At 44.0% G+C, this 17,256-nt stretch overlaps 1 non-coding gene across 1 annotated transcript; it reads right to left on the reverse strand.

Annotated features, from left to right (window-relative positions):
• Window positions 1-749: 749 nt before the first annotated feature.
• Trnat-agu lies at window positions 750-822 on the reverse strand. Its single transcript has one exon. It is a non-coding gene; the product is annotated as a tRNA-Thr (tRNA).
• Between the last annotated feature and the right edge of the window lie 16,434 nt (window positions 823-17,256).

The following is a 17,256-nucleotide window of genomic DNA, read 5'->3' on the forward strand; positions in this document are numbered from 1 at the left end:
CCTACTATCAAAGATCGAAGAACTGCAGCTGTCCATCACCTTCCAGCATGCTCGTAGGGTTCCTACTATCAAAGATCGAAGAACTGCAGGTGTTCATCACCTTTCAGCATGGTGCATCCCACATTGGAGTTTGAACGTGCCGGATGTGCTGAATGAAATATTTCCTGACAGGTCGATGAGTCGTGATGGTCCTATTCTATGATCCCTGCGCTCTCTCGATGTCGCCCCATTAGACTACTTGTTTTGGAGTTACATCAAGGATCACCTGTACACAACACCAGTCAACGACATTGCTACACTTCGTGCGCGAATGACTGAAGCTGTCAGAAAATGACTAAAACTGTCAGAACTGCTGGTGCAATGGCGGAACTCCAAAATCGCCTTGATGTACTACTAATGACGAGTGGTACACACATTGAAATTCGGCCATAATAAAAGAAAAAGACTCTGAGAGCTGCTAAACATTTTACAACAAACCACAATGCTCCCTCCCTAATAGTTAACAATGTACGATTTTTTGAAATGATAACGGGGTTTTCTGGGCACCCAGAACTATTCACTCTCGAGAAATAAAAAAGTACTTTATTTTCTATTTCATTTTTCGCGTTTTGCACCAAATTTTAATGTATTGTGAATACTCGGATTTTCATACGATTATTAATGATCTTAAATTAAATTTTCCCTGAGACATTTAAGTCTCTATTTTAGTTACGATAACATTGGAAGCTAAAGAAGTGAACTAAAGTTCGTGCTGCGGCCGAGACTCGAACGCAGGTCTTCTTGCTTACTAGGCAAATATGCTAACCATTACACCACCACAGCTTTATGGTCAACAGAGTTGCAAGAAGACCCGGGTTCGACTCCCGGCCGCAGCACAAATTTTAATTCACTTCTTCAGCTTCCAACGTTATCATAGATTGTTAATGAATAATAAAAAGATATTTTTGTTATCATTCAATATTTTTTAACTAATTTTTCTATTTGTTGATAAACATGGAGTTTAAATAAGAGTTTCTGCTAACACGATTAGAACCCGTGACTTTAACTATTACAAAACTTTCATTCTATGCTGTTTCTTTCATTTTTTTTTTTTAGTATTGCGTCGTACCGATTGAGAAAATTAGTGACCAGGTGTCGTATCCTTTTTCTGTGTGCTGAAGCAGAGAGTATTGGGATATACACGTTGCAATAGCAACTATTTATTAACATGACTGAACTACGAAAGCTGTTCGGATAGTAAGAAACGATCGGTCCCGAAGTGGAGAAAGCGGTGAAAATCCGCTGACGTTTTGCACAGATGTGTTGGGCAGTGTCTCTAGTATTCCCGTAGACAGCGGCTCATCGCTGTTCTCAGTTCTGAGAGCGCAATAAGCGCGTAACAATTATTAGAAAATACTATCTCCCGCCGAGTATGGGTGGCTGCCGAGAGATTTAGCTTGATTGCAAACAGCATCACGTAATGTAACTGTCATGGATTTCAAAATTGTTAAGGCTTCCGTGGCCACTTGTTGACAAACTGCCTATTGGCTTCTGTATCGGGTTCTCCGGCCGACGTTCATCTGATGAGTTTACAGGTTGGGGCAGGTGGAGAAATCGGCAGTGGTGAGCACGCACTGATGCAGACCGACCACGTAATAAAATTCGCCGACACTGAAGTTCTGGCTGTAGAGAAGCACTATCACAGCCGTTTGTTCAGAGAAGCTGTAGAAATACAAAAACACGCGAACAACTTCAACATGATAGAGGAAAGCCTTAAGGTAAACGGATCCTGGCTTTCCGTACCGCAGCGAACGACCGTCGCAGGTAGCAAGAGGAGAACCGCACCGGAAATGACCGCGGAGAAGCCCTCGGACGTTGGCGCGTCAGGTATATATAGTCTGCGGCCGCGAGCTCGGCTCCAGTTCGCGGCCGGCAATGGAGGGTGAAGCTTTGACAATGCCATCCACTCGTGCTGGCGAAACGTCAGTAAAATCATCAGAGGAACGTCGGCCGTAGAACCCGATACAGAAGCCAATAGGCAGTTTGTCATGCATTTCCTTTTCCAAGATAGTTCTCGGCCGTACACTCCAGGAGCAATGAGAGAGCTTCTGCAGCTTTTCCGATGGGAAGTGTTTGATCACCCACCATACAGCTGAGACTGGGCACCCTCTGATTTTCATATCTCCTCACAAGAACTAGTGGCTGTGAAGACAGCATTTTGGAACGGACAACGAGCTGCAGTCCAGCGTAGAAAATAGTCCGGCACAGGAGGCTCCCTTCCGTGACAAGGGTTTCGGAAAGTTGGTGTAACGCTACGGAGCATGTCTAAGTCGGAGCGGCGGCTGTGTAGAGAAGTTGCTGGAAGTTTTTAGCTACCTACTGCAAATAGAACAGTTTAGATTTTCACTGTGGTTTGCGTTTGGCGACCGATCCTTCCTTACTTTTAGAACAGCCCTCGTAAGTACAGCTTCTGAGTAAGGATGTCCACACAGTTTGATAACATAAATGTCGGTCCTTGGCAGAGCCTATCAGTCTATAACGAAGTGCACTGGCGTTTAAGGGGTGTATGAAACTGTAGAATTTTCAAAATCTATTAAAAACTGTGGTAAAAATTGAGGTAATTAACTACAAAATTTGTGTTTTTTCTAAACATGAAGTTTAAAATATAGCCTCTCACTCCTATTTTCATAAATTAAATAAATGCTAGAGTTGAAACTTCCTGGTAGATTAAAACTGTGTGCCCGAGCACTTGCCCGCGAAAGGCAAAGGTCCCGAGTTCGTGTCTCGGTCGGGCACACAGTTTTAATCTGCCAGGAAGTTTCATATCAGCACACACTCCGCTGCAGAGTGAAAATCTCATTCTGGAAACATCCCCCAGGCTGTGGCTAAGCCATGTCTCCGCTATATCCTTTCTTTCCGGAGTGCTAGTTCTGCAGGTTCGCAGGAGAGCTTCTGTAAAGTTTGGAAGGTAGGAGACGAGATACTGGCAGAAGTAAAGCTGTGAGTACCGGGCGTGAGTCGTGCTTCGGTAGCTCAGATGGTAGAGCACTTGCCCGCGAAAGGCAAAGGTCCCGAGTTCGCGTCTCGGTCGGGCACACAGTTTTAATCTGCCAGGAAGTTTCACATCAGCACACACTACGCTGCAGAGTGAAAATCTCATTCTGAATACTAGAGTTTCATACACCTGTAAGCATGGTATGTATGCTGTGCAAAATTCATCGAAGGATCTCTCTAACTTATGAAGAAAAGTGAACCTATAGCAGCAAATGCAGCCATTAGTAAGTGAAAAAATGATGAAATTTCACACGTAAAAAAATTACTTCGTTATGTTTTCGAACTTCCACTGCAATGAGTGTGAATCCTGAATCTTTCCTGGTGATGCTGACAAAGTTTTATGAATTTATTTGGAAAAGTATAGACACTGGAAATTAAAATATCCTGTGATGCCTTTCCTGCTCCAAGTCAGCTCGTTTGACGTCCTACTCCCCTTAAGTGGCTTGTAAAAGGAACGATAAGCAACAACATAGTCCCACGAGGCAGGGATCTCGTAGGTAGTCCACTGACGAGCAGCAAAGTGCCGTAACGACACGATCCCACTAGCTGATGAGCTAGTGAGCAGTCACATAGAGATACTACGAAGCCAAGTCCCTGGGAGCGGTACACGGAAGTGCATCGTCGTAAGGGGTTCAGGGCGGCGGCGAGATGACATCTGCTGGGCAAGTGCAGACGTTGAATCCGTATCTTTTTTTGTCGTAGTTTGCGGGTCACCGTCACCGCTGTAGAGCAATCTAACTGTCTTGATCTACGTGTAAACTTTGTCTGTCTTAAAATGACATCATTGCAATGACATTATTGCATTGTACGTTGACGGTGTGGCTGTGGGACTTGACGTCCCGTACCACTAACGGTGGGAGTTCAAGCTTGCAGGTTACAGAAGTTATTGTACCAAAGATTTCATGTAATGTGTGGCCGTATCAGAACTGACACGTTATTAGTGGCCGTAGCCACCCATTGAGGGGCGGAGCGCCGATCTAACGAGGGGACCTTCTGGGAGGTGCATCGAGTTATGAGCTCCCACTTCTCCTGCTTATAGTGTGGGTAGGTACCTATCACACCCTAAAATTGTAGGTGTCAATGCTGCCTCGTTTTTGAAATATTGCCTGTTAAAGTTTGGGCAGCTCTTTATAAACAAAAAAGTTTCACTATTGTGGAAACTGACCGAGTAGCCGAGTGGCAAGCGAGCTAGACTCCCGTCCAGGCTACCCTGGTTCGAGACCAGTCTATGCTACTTTTGTTTTCGCGACGCTAGATCCATCACAAAAAGAAGTATTCCATAACGTCAATGCACTGGCGTTTCCTGCGGACTTAAGAAAATACAGACGCGATTGCGACGAAAATGAATGTGCATTCGTACAATGTTCGTGGTGCCGAAAGTAGAAATGTTTTGTTTGTTTTTATAACAATTATCATCCGCCGGAATGTACTCGTCAAAATATAGAAAAAATCGATTAACTTTCCATTAAATGAAACATATTTTTAATCCCTCATTCGTTTTTTTTAATATTCCCTTCCTCAACGGAACTGAACTAAAAATGCAACGAAAACAAATTGAACAATAATAAAATACTTCAAGAAATTACATTACGGTTAATTTCCTGTTGAAATAAAAAAATAACGCAAAAGATTGAAACAAAATGTGACATTCTATTTGTAATTTTCATTTATAGAGGCTTGTAATTATTTTTAATCAATTCATTGTGGTATGTTCATTATTAATTATAAATTAAAACAGACATTTGAAAAAAAAGGAAACAAAAGTAACATAGACAGGTCTCCAATCAGGGTCGCCTGGACGGGAGTCTAGCTTGCTTGCCACTCGGCTACGTGCGCACTTCCCACAACAGTGAAACTTTCTGTATATAAAGAGCTGCCCAAACTTTAACAGTCAATATTTAAAAAACGTGGCCGCATTGGCACCTACAATTTTAGGGTGTGATAGGTGCCTACCCACACTATAAGCAGGCGAAGTGGGAGCTCATAACTCGATGTACCTCCCAGAAGGTCCCCTCGTAAGCAGGTGTCCGCAGAAGAGTACATGCGAAATGTCACGTGGACGCGTGACCGCACGGACACGAGTAGGTGCCTGAGACCGCAGTGCGGTGCCCCTAGATCTGCTTGCCACCATCATGGCGCTGATAGCACCCCCAGACGCTATGGTAGCCGCACAAGTCTTGGCGGTAAACATCTCTCTGACTCTTCAATTGACAAAGATCCTCCAAGGTGAGGCAGGGACCGTACCTAGCCCGCAAAGCACTTATGTTACTGTGGTGGCCGAGTACGCAGGGGCGCAAACATGCAATACACCACACGATGCAATGACCTTCAAGTTTTGCTTACTGTCGCTTCATTTTCTGTCTAGGGCGTCGCTGGAAGCGGGATGCATGAACGCTCTGCTCTCCCAGTCATTATTGTCGGCTTCCGCAAGCAGATACACAACTTTTTTGAATTCACAGCTTCACCACATAGCTGTGTGAATCTTATTGAAGTATTCCCAGCAACTCGACAATGTTACGTCGGAACTTTGCATTTACTGTCGATATGTGGGTCTAGGTTAGTGCGTAGAGCGTTAGCTTAAGAGATGGGGAGATAGAATTGAAAGTGTGCGCCGAAGTAACGACATTTTCACATCGGCAAACCAGAGTATGGAGTTCTGGCTGTTTCTTAACATAGTTGCAGGAAAATGATTGGCAGCAACCCTAGAATCACTTCAAAAACTACATGCGACAACACAAGAAAGTAATCTGCACGACTAACTTACAGATGACGTACCACCATGTTTTCCACCACGTTTGATTAAAAATGACAATGATACAGCAATAGCAACCTTCCACAACAGAGCAATAATGCGATATCTAAGTCGGTCAAGTGGGCAACATGTTCAGACCTATAAAATGAATATCGAGGAAAAGCAGATAAGGCTTGTTACCATGCAGTTGCTAGAATTGTATTTTAACACTTGTCTAACTTCTGTGATTGTAATACAGTAAGCAATTCTATTAATGCTTTGCACGAGCAATTCTGATTAACCTGGTGAGTGAACAGCTGTTACTACCATAGCAAGTCACGCGGCATAAGCTTTAGTGCACAGGATTATGGCAATTTAGGTGCATTTTGTCTCCTTATAGTCCTGGTTGAAGGGGTTCCTGACGCTCCACATTCAAATTTGTGATGGTATGACTCGTAACAGATGCCGATAGACCCTAATGACACTGTGGAGCTGATGCGCCGTCTGTTCGTAAACCAATTGAGGGTGTCCTGCGCGGCGGTTTACACGTGTCTCTGCAATACTGAACATCCACCAAAGACACAGTTGACCTCCGAAACTAGAACTCTTGTGTTATATACAATATGCTGTGGTCCATGTATCTTGTATCTTTTATTATACAGCACTGTATTCAAAGATGATTAACTCGCGACATGTTGCCATGCTATAGAAAGAAAGAAAAAAAAACGAGAAGGGGCTAGGCGATCAGACATGTGTTAACGCATCAGGGAATACTGCCCATGCCGCTAGATGTAGGGGGCAAAAATTGTAGATGAAGCTAGAGATGAAAGTGTATACGTAGTTAACTCACGTGATCAGGCCTAGAGGGCCACGCGCAGCTAGAAGATTCCTTTACGAGTAGCGTCTATATCCTGTTCTCTGTCTCCAATCAGCGTCTACGTGCATCAGCAGCAAATTCTCACGGGTTCTATCTCTCTGCCTTTTCTTTGGTCTGCCTAGCGGTCTTCCTCTGCGTAAAATCTATGCTTTTGAATGCCATCGGTGTTTATCCACCGTAGTAACTTGCCCTGCCAAGACAAGCCGTGTACTTCTCATCAAACCCTCCATTCCCTAATGACCTTATCTTGTATCGGACCGCAGATCTTCCTTATTTCCGTTCGAAAACGAGAAGATTATTTAAGATTTTTTTGTGGACACTCCAAGTTTTGAAATCACATAGCCCCAAATCTTGGGTAACTGTTTTATACAACAGGGTTTGAAATTCCTTGAGAGACTGTGTGATTTAAAAAGCTGCTTCAGACTGAAGAACGAACGATCGTTTTGCGGCTTTGGCCATCGTTTTAATTTCTACTTCACGTGAAGCATCCTCTGTAAAGATTACTCCCAGGTATTTAAAATTATGCACCCTTTTGTAATAGCGAGCTCTGACTACCCCTGGCTGGAATATGTCTCTTGAATAGAAGCCGGCCGGTGTGGCCGTGCGTTTCTAGGCGCTTCAGTCTGGAACCGCGTGACCGCTACGGTCGCAGGTTCGAATCCTGCCTCGGGCATGGATGTGTGTGATGTCCTTAGGTTAGTTAGGTTTAAGTAGTTCTAAGTTCTAAGGGACTGATGACCACAGATGATACGTACCATAGTTCTCAGAGCCATTTGAACCATTTTGAATAGAAATGCGTCCTGCTCACCAGCACGTGCTTGGTATTCGTTTCATTCATAGGGAAATCGATCTTTCTCGCTGCCGCCTCCACGCTGTCGCTCATCCGTATCAGTTCTTCCTCATGTGAGGATAATATGGCCGCGTCGTCGGCAAATGCAAGATGTGTGATTTTCTTATGGAAGTTTCCATCAGTATCTTTTCGAGCGCCAGGTTGAATATTATCAATGACACCCATCTCCTCGTCTCAGCCCTGAGTTTATTTTAAAACTCTCCGTTTCGTGGTTCTCGAGCATCACTTTTCCTTTTGAGTCCATGGGATAGACTCGCACTAGGCTGACGAGCTTCTTTTGTATTCCAAACTCCTTTAGGCAATTCATCACGCTTCCCAGATGAGTGCAGTCACATGCCTTGTTAAAATCTATGAAGAGCACATGAAGATCTTCACCATATTTCCACATCTCCTCGGTGGTCTGTCGCAGTGCATTAATGTTGTCCACAGTCGAAAGGCCCTTTCTAAAACAACCCGGATATGCACCGATCACTTCTTCTGCAAACGGCTGGATTCTATCCAGTATACAGTTGGACATGATCTTTTAGCAGATGCTCAGGAGAGCGATTCCTCTGTAGTTGGTGCAGTCAAGTTTGCCACCTTTCTTGCTCATAGGGCAGATGACCGCTGTCATTCATGATCTAGATACTCTTGAATAGCTGGTGAATTTTTTTTGAGGAGTCTCCAGCTTGAATGACTTCCGCCTAGAGTCCATCTTCTCGTGGACGTTATTATTCAGCTTTATCTTCCTGTTTCTTTATTTCCTCGAGAGCAGGTGGCGGATAACCTAGATCTACAATGTTTGGAGGTTGGCTTTCGAATAGCCCTTTCGGTTTATCACAGTTGAGGAACTCCCTGAAGTATTATTACCTTGTCTCGGCAATGTTGGATTTATTGGTGACTATGGTCCCATTATTGTCACTGATGAACTTTGGGCGCCTCTGATATTCCATCTTAAAGAAGTTAACTTTACGGTACATCTTCTGAGTCTCTTTTCCCAAGAAATTTCTTTGAACCTATCTATCATCCCTCTGATGCACATTCTCTTAGGTCTTCTACTCGTTGTTTTAGTAGTTTTCCGTACTTTCTCTAACTGTGATTTGCCTTGTGCAAAATCTGTGCCTCGTAGTCAGCTATCCTTGGCTTCTGTTTTCTTGCCTAACGCCTTAATTCATTCGCCTCCCAACCAAATCTTCGTGTCCCTGGTTTGCTTCATGAAGACTGCGTTTACCACCTAATTTGCAGCATCCTTTACTTCTTTCCATAATTCTCTGGGTTCTTTTGAATCCTCTTTCTGCATAATTTTAAATAGATTGATACACTAGATATGAGCTATGGAAGTGTATCCAACAAATAACTGAGGGCGCTGAGTGTAAGTGATACGCAGAGATGAAGAAACTGACAGAAGAGAGGAACGGCGGCGAGCTGCGTCAAACCAGTGGGAGGGGTATTACGAACTGAATATTGATCAACTTGCAGTATAAAATTAGTGGGACCTCATTATACAGAGTTATTCTAAATGTCATAGACACTTTCAAGTGACTGTAAAAAACGTATGTCTTGAGGTAGAGTATTGTATGATTTTCCTGACCTTTTGCCAGGCACACCTGCAGGCGAAACGTCATTGCTGTTGGTGCAATGGAAGCTAAAATTTTGACAATGTCAGCCACTCGTGCTGGCAAAACGTCAGAAAAACCATCAAACAGACATCGGACGAAGATCACGAGAAAGAAGCCAACAACCAATTTGTTCACATGTGGTCACAAAAGCCTTAACAATTTTTAAAGGTACTGTATTGTTTTAAAAACAACGAGTCAGATGTTAGTTTTGTTACAGCGATCTCCATCAACATGGCTGCCAGACCAACTGTGAAGGCATTTTTCATAATGGAGTTCTGCAAGAACCGTAGTGCGTCAGAAATTATGGACCACATTTGACAAACCTCCATCTACCAGGAAACCAATTTACGAGTGGATACAGAAGTTTAAGCAAACAGGATGTCTTCGTAAAGGCAAAAGCAATGGGAGGTCATCACCATCTGTGGAACAGGTTGCTTGGACCAAGGAAACATTCCTCAAGAAGACTAAATCGTCTCGTACCAGTTGCAAACAAGGGATTCCACAGCCAACTGTTAGGAGAGTACTTAAAAAAGACCTGGAAATGAAACAGTATCGGATTCAGTTGCTCCATGCCATTACACATGGTGACATACGTTTGCGGAAACAGTGTTGCATTAACTTGCTGCACTTACTGGTAGAGGATGATTTCACTCACAGGCTGATTTCTAGGAATGAGCCAATTTCTCACTTTAACGGTACAATAAAGCAGCACTGTGTGCGAACATGGGGAGAAGAGAATCCTCACATTGTCGCTGAAAATGTCCGTGGATCCCCAAAGCTTAATGTGTTTTTGTCTCGTCGAAACAAAAGCGTAAGGTCTTCTTTTCGCAGAGGCGACAATCAATGGGCATTTTTACCTAGACATGCTTCAGCTGTGTCCCACACCAATAATGCAAAAGGGCCGTGATAATTTCATTTTTTAACGAGATGGTGTTCTACCATACTTCGACAACGTTATTTGTGAGTTCTCGATTACCGAGCCACCACGACGCAACCTTGGATCAGATGGCAGTCTTCAGGTGCTGGGATGCCTGACACCATGTGATTTTTACCTGCGTGGTTACATCCAAGACACCGATTTCACGCCTCCACTTCCCCACAAAATCGCTGACTCACGAGGACGTATTGGCGCAGCTATCACTAACATCGATGTAGGCACCTTGGGGTGAATGTGAACCGAATTGTACTGTAGACCGGACGTGTGTGTGTGGCTAACTGTTCACACATTGAACATTTGTGAGCATGATACAAAAAACTCCTCGAACTGCTATTTCTTTACATATAATCATACACGAGGTGTGATCAAAAAGTAACGGGAATTTGTTTTTCTTAACGAATCTTTATTTGTTCATCGATATCAATGTCGTTCCCTACAAAGTAGTCCGCATGAAATACAATAAATTTGTGTCAGCGCTTTTTCCAATCACGGAAGCACTTCTAGAACTCACCTCTCGTTATGGTGTTCAGCTCCTTCAGTGGTTCTCTTTTTATGTCAATAATGGTGGCAAAACGACGTTCTTTCATGGTACTGTTCAGCCTTTGGAATAGAGAGAAGTCACATGGGGCCATGTCCGGCGAATACGGTGGTTCAAAAAATGGTTCAAATGGCTCTGAGCACTATGGGACGTAACATCTGAGGTCATCAGTCCCCTAGAACTTAGAGCTACTTAAACCTAACTAACCTAAGGATATCACACACATCCATACCGGAGGCAGGATTCGAACCTGCGGCCGTAGCTGTCGCGCGGTTCCAGACTGAAGCGCCTAGAACCGCTCGGCCACTCTGGCCGGCGAACACGGTGGCTGAGGCAACATAACGGTTTGGTTTTTTGCCAAAATATTACGAACAAGTATTGAGGCGTTACCGGAAGCAATGTCGTGATGCAATTTCCACGAATGAATTTGTTACAATTCGGGTCGATTTCTTCAGGTTGCTTCATGTGAACGGCGCATAACTGCCAGGTAGTATTCCTTATTGACCGTATGACCATAAGGCAGGAACTCATGATGCGGTGTCCCTTTGTAATCGAAGAAAACACTGAGAAGAACTTTCACGTGTGATCGAATTTGTCGATTTTTTTTTTCGGTCTTGACTCTTCAGACAGTTTCTATTGGGACGATTGGACTTTGTTTAAACGATATGCTCGTATATCCACGTTTCGTCATCTGTTATAACATCCTTTATTTCTGAATCGTTGTCGACTTCATCCAGCAATACCTGAGCGATGTCTGTTCGGCGTCGTTTTTGGTCGAAAATTTCAACAATTTCGGAACAAAGTTTTCTGCTACACATTTCATGCCCAAAACATTCGAGAAAGTTGCTTTGTGTGTGTGTGTGTGTGCAATCTTATGGGACTTAACTGCTAATGTCATCAGTCCCAAAGCTTACACACTACTTAAGCTAAATTATCCTAAGGACAAACACACACACCCATGCCCGAGGGAGGACTCGAACCTCCGCCGGGACCAGCCGCACAGTCCATGACTGCAGCGCCTTAGACCGTTCGGCTAATCCCGCGCGGCAAAAGTTGCTTTGCATTAACCAGAGGATATGCCGACATCATTATCCTCCTCTCTGATGGCGATTCGGCGATTTTCCAGAACCACTTTCCTTACTTCTTCCACACTGTTGTCAGTAATTGATGTTCTATGGCGGTCGTCGCCTACAGCGTCTTCTCGACCCCCTTTGACACGTTTCTAGCACTCGTGAAATCTGTCTTACGATAGGAGACCCACCAAAATACAAAGTCAACATACCGAATCCGGTACAGCACTTCATTCCATTTTTCAATCAAAATTTAATGCAGATTCATAGATCCATCTTTTTCGAAAGGAAAAATTCACAGAGGAGCCGAAAACACGTATAATCTTTTCGACTGTCAACAATAAACTAAATATTCAAAATAGCTAAAAACGCAATTAACATGTGTACCGACAACACAAAATGAAATTTTGAAAATCAGAGGTATAAAAACGACGAAATATAAAAAAAATTCCTTTACTTTTTTATCACATCTCGTAGTATTTTACATCAACACATATATTTTTTTACAATCATTAGAAAGTGTCTATTTTTTTGGTGACCGTGTATGTGTCTTAGGCGTTAATGCTTACCTGCTTAGTGTCGTCGTCAATCGATATCCTGTATCTGCGAGTACCGGCAGCAGCAAAATCTACGGTTAAATCTTTTCGACGTTGCCTTCGTTTTACATAGGCTAGCACGCTCCGTAGACTAAAGACTGTAAGCTGTAAAGGTGGAGGACGTTCTTGAAGGAGCGGCGGCGCGGATCCCTGGACCCCTCCGGCAGGCGGGCCGCGCCGCGCTGCAAGTTGCGGGTAATCGCGTCCGTGCTAAATCTGCCGGAAATAGGCTTAATGGCGGGGCGCTCACCACGGGCATTAGTTAAGGATGCCCGGGACGCCTTAATGGCCACCGACGCCGGCTACTGCGAGGGCAAGCACTTCTCCGTACTGGCAGAAGGCAGCTGCCGTGACTACACTCTGTGAAAAGAGCTGTACCCTCATGTTAGGTTCTGAAGCTGTTTCTTTCTGCTTGACGGATCAGCAGCGGCGGCAATAAAATGTCCCACGTGCGTCTCTGAACTGATTCATTCCTGACACTGTATGAACCTGAAGCTACGAGGGGCGTACAATAAGTAATGCAACACATTTTTTTCTGAAAGCAGGTTGGTTTCATTCAGGATTTCGATACACCACATTATTCCCCATTCTTTGGCTGCAAAACCCTGTTTTTCAATATAATCTCCATTCAATGCGACGGCTTTATGCCACCTTACTGGAAAGGTCTGCTTGCCCGCTTGGTATCACTCTGTTGGTCGACGTCGGAGACATTGTCTTGCTGCACCAATAAGATCCCCAGCATCCATATACTGCTTCCCGCGTAATGCATCCTTCACTGAACCCAACAGGTTGAAGTTGGAAGGTGCGAAGTTCCGGGCTGTAGGGGGGATGAGGAAGAACAACCCAATGAAGCTTTGTCAGCTCCTCTCTGGTGCGCAGACTTTTGTGAGGCCTTGGGTTGTCTAGAGAATGTTTGTTTGCATGTTTGTGGAGACGAACAAACTGAAGTCGTTTCTCCAATTTCCTGAGGGTAGCGCAATACACTTCAGAGTTGATCGTTGCACCATGAGGTAGGAAATCAACAGAATAACCCCTTCACAGTCCCAGCAGACCGTAGTCATGATTTTATCGGCTGAAGGTACGGCTATGAACTTTTCCTTCGGAGGAGAGATGGTGTGGCGGCACTCCATGGATTGCCGTTTTATTTCTGGTTCGAAGGATGACCTCATATTTAACCACCTGTGACGATATTCGACAAAAATCATTATTGCCAGCCTCGTAACGCGCAAGCAATTTAACGCAGATGGTCCTTCGTTGCTCTTTATGGTCTTCTGTTATGCGGCGAGGAGAACAGGGGACACTTACCTTTGAGTGCGTCAACTGGTGGACGAGTGTGTCAACAGGGACGTCCTGCTGTGCACCGAAGAGTGCGATTGTGATCCGTAGATCACCTGGAATGAGAGCGTCCGACACTGCCGGAGTTGCAGTTGCGCGCGTCCGGCCGGCGCGCGGGAGATTGGGCAAGTTTGCGCGACCTTGTTGCAGTGATGGTAGACGCCTCGCCCAACAACTCACCGTGATTTTGTTCACTTCCAGGTCTCCGCAGACATTCTGCAAGCGCTTATCAATTTCTGCGACGCTCTGGTTTTCCGCAAGAAAAAAAAGAAAGAAAGAAACTGAATGACAGCTTTCTGTTTGGAACGAACCTTCGCAACAGAATCAATTCTCAAGTCTACGTGTTGCGCAGAAGCGCCGACACCTATCGGAACACCATAAAACTATAGAGGCTGAAGCGGGAATATTCAACGATGTCCCACAACAAATTCTACATTTTTTTCAATCGAAACTAGCCGAGAAAACAATTGTTGCATTACCCTTATCTTCCAAATTTGGCTGTGTTAGGGTGAAAACTTTAGATTATTCCCATGAAAACATAGTCGAAATATGTCAATATTGACAAAAATATTGTCAGCGTTGACACACCTAGACAAAGCATTATCTAACAATATTTTATCAATAATGGCTTACAGTGATGAACCGAAACATTAAGATCCCTGTGTGCTGGTGCACGTTTGGGGTGATGCACAGCACCTATTCCCCAGTACCGGCGAAAGATGGCACTTTTGCAGAAGTTTTTAAAATTGGGTAAATAATTGTGACTGCATTAAAATAAAAATCTATACAACTGTGTATAATACAATAAAACGACATTTTGTTCATTCATTCAAAGAAATAGAAAATACGTCCAAAAACGAATTTATTACCCGCTAACGTCTTCAATTTGCCCGGTCTTCTCAGCACAGCGATTAAAAACTTTCACGAGTGATATAGTACACCTAGACAATGGAAAATCACATAGTAATACACGGTGTGGAACGATTTCCTGGCGTGGTAGTGACGACACAAAACACAAGAGATGAAGGACACGAATAGGTTGCGAAAACATGTTTCTTGTGCTTCGTACAGCATAAACCATTAAATGAGAACAAAAACAGGCAACGGCCGTCGTCAGGGAAGGTGTTCGAAATTGCGACCCCTGATCGTGATGCAGACCTTACAACTCCAGTGCTTGGAAGATATGATGTTCTAGAAAATACCGGACTTGTGCCGGCCGAAGTGGCTGTGCGGTTAAAGGCGCTGCATTCTGGAACCGCAAGACCGCTACGGTCGCAGGTTCGAATCCTGCCTCGGGCATGGATGTTTGTGATGTTTTTAGGTTAGTTAGGTTTAACTAGTTCTAAGTTCTAGGGGACTAATGACCTCAGCAGTTGAGTCCCATAGTGCTCAGAGCCATTTGAACCATTTGAACCGGACTTGTTCCGGACTTCCCCAGCAGCTACCATGATACGTGAAACAAGTTCATCTGCACTGTTATTGGCGATTTCGTACACCATTGTCTCGACGTATCCCATGGAGAAAGTAGTCAAAGCAAGTGAGGTCTGGCGATCTCGCTGGCCAGTGCACCGGACTACCCCGGACTATCCAGTGCTGACGATACGTTGCATTGAAGTGGCGAGAACACCAAGGCTGTAATGTGAGGGAGCACATCATGCCGAATCCATATGGTTTCGAATTTATGTTGCTCCAACGTTGCAACTGGTACTGCGTTACGGGATAGTGTTCTGGTGTTTTATGTCGTCATTCGCTTGGAAAAGTTCTCCCACCATGCACTGCTATGTGACTTTCCATCTGCCAAGTGTACTGTAACACCCAACATGTCTGAGTGTTAACACTGGATTTCAAAGTTAACTAAAATATATACTAGGGTCCGTACACTTCATAACTCTCCTCCAGTAGTAATGATGTTATCCAATGCGCCTGCGAATCGTTAATTTTTGGCAGATCATGCCAAGATAACTATGTAGGTGGGGCGACCAAAGCTATGAGTATTGATCTTATGTGTTAATAACCGCTTCAGCTGTATTTGGTCATTTATTACTGTACCACTACCGGTTTCGTGGCACTAAAAGTCCGTCTTAAGGTGACATGTGATTAAAACAATAGAGCGGAAAAACTCGGAATCTTTTTCCCCAACATTCGTTGACCGTCAAAACAAAACACCGCTAGAAGACGGTATGTCATGTATTAAAAACTGCGATTCCAATATAGTTGATGGGTCCAAAACAAATCGCACCATAGTAGTCGCTTGTACAATCTATATGGAACCGCGAACAGGGGATGCAGCTTCGTGCTCTGCCATACTCAACGCCATGTCTACGTGAAAGAGCACGTGGCCGCATCCCCTGTACGCGGTTCCATATAGATTGGAGAAGCGACTACTATGGTGCGATTTGTTTTGGACCCATCAACTATATTGGAATCTGGCAGTCTTTTAGCGGTTTCACGGACAACGAAAGTTTGGAAAAAAAGATTCTGAGCTTTTCCGCTGTAATGTTTTAATCATATGTCAGCTGAAGCACGAAACCGGTAGTGCTACAGTATTAAAGGACCAAATACAGCTGATGCGGTTATTAATAAGCAACATGCCTACATTATTTTCAGAGTCATGTCAATTTATGCAACCGCGGAAACAGCAACCTGCTCTTTACCACATAGTCATTGCAAGGATGATGCGGGTCTACTGCGGTGCATATGTTTCTTAAAGCAGCCTTGACAGAAGTACAGTTCGGGTTTGAGGATCCTTGAGCATCAGCAGTTGTCCTACCAATGGCGAAATGGTGACGAAAGGTTCATTCATGTGGAAGTTTTCGGAATTTTAACTTTGTATTTACAAACAATTTGCTACATGCGTGTAGGACGCGCTCAATGAGGGTTCCGTCCAAATCTAATTAAGTATGTAGACAGTTCATCCATTCAGGAACTCGAGAATCTCGAGCAAACAAAATGGTTCAAATGGCTCTGAGCAGTATGGGACTTAACTTCTGAGGTCATCAGTCCCCTAGAACTTAAAACTAATTAAACCTAACTAACCTAAGGACACAACACACATCCATGCCCGAGGCAGGATTCGAACCTGCGACCGTAGCGGTCGCGCGGTTCCAGACTGTAGCGCCTAGAACCGCTCGGCCACCCCCGCCGGCAATCTCGACCAGTTTTCCTGTTATCGACTCTGATATTGACGAGATATCGGTCCAAGGGATTCTCAGATTTTTAGGATGTTTTAATTTCAATAATGTTAATGTGACATGAAGTCATGCAGGAGACAGACTACCATTGTTATTATAATAATCAGTAGTTCTCCATTCAGGCTGGCTAGGTCAAAATGGTAAAAGTCAAACATCAGGAAAGGAATGACTTTATTGGTCATATGACGCGTTTCGGAAATTATCCATCAACAGACATCCAGGAGCGGTTACTACACGTAGATATGGCGTTTAAAGTTGTATGTGAAACAGACGCTCGCACACTAATTGCAGACTGGTCATTCCTTATCTGATGTTTGATTTTTACCATTGCGACCTAGTCAGGTTGAACGCAGAGGTACTGATTGTCTTAATTTCAAGTCTGACGTCGGATAACAAATGAAAAAAAAACATAGTTTTCGTGTGATATAATTACAAGTCAACATTTTTCCGATTTGTTCCTTTACTAGCACTGTAGAAGCTTGATTCTTGTTAAATTTAAT

Source organism: Schistocerca americana, chromosome 3 (genome assembly GCF_021461395.2).
Source record: "Schistocerca americana isolate TAMUIC-IGC-003095 chromosome 3, iqSchAmer2.1, whole genome shotgun sequence".
NCBI lineage: Eukaryota > Metazoa > Arthropoda > Insecta > Orthoptera > Acrididae > Schistocerca > Schistocerca americana.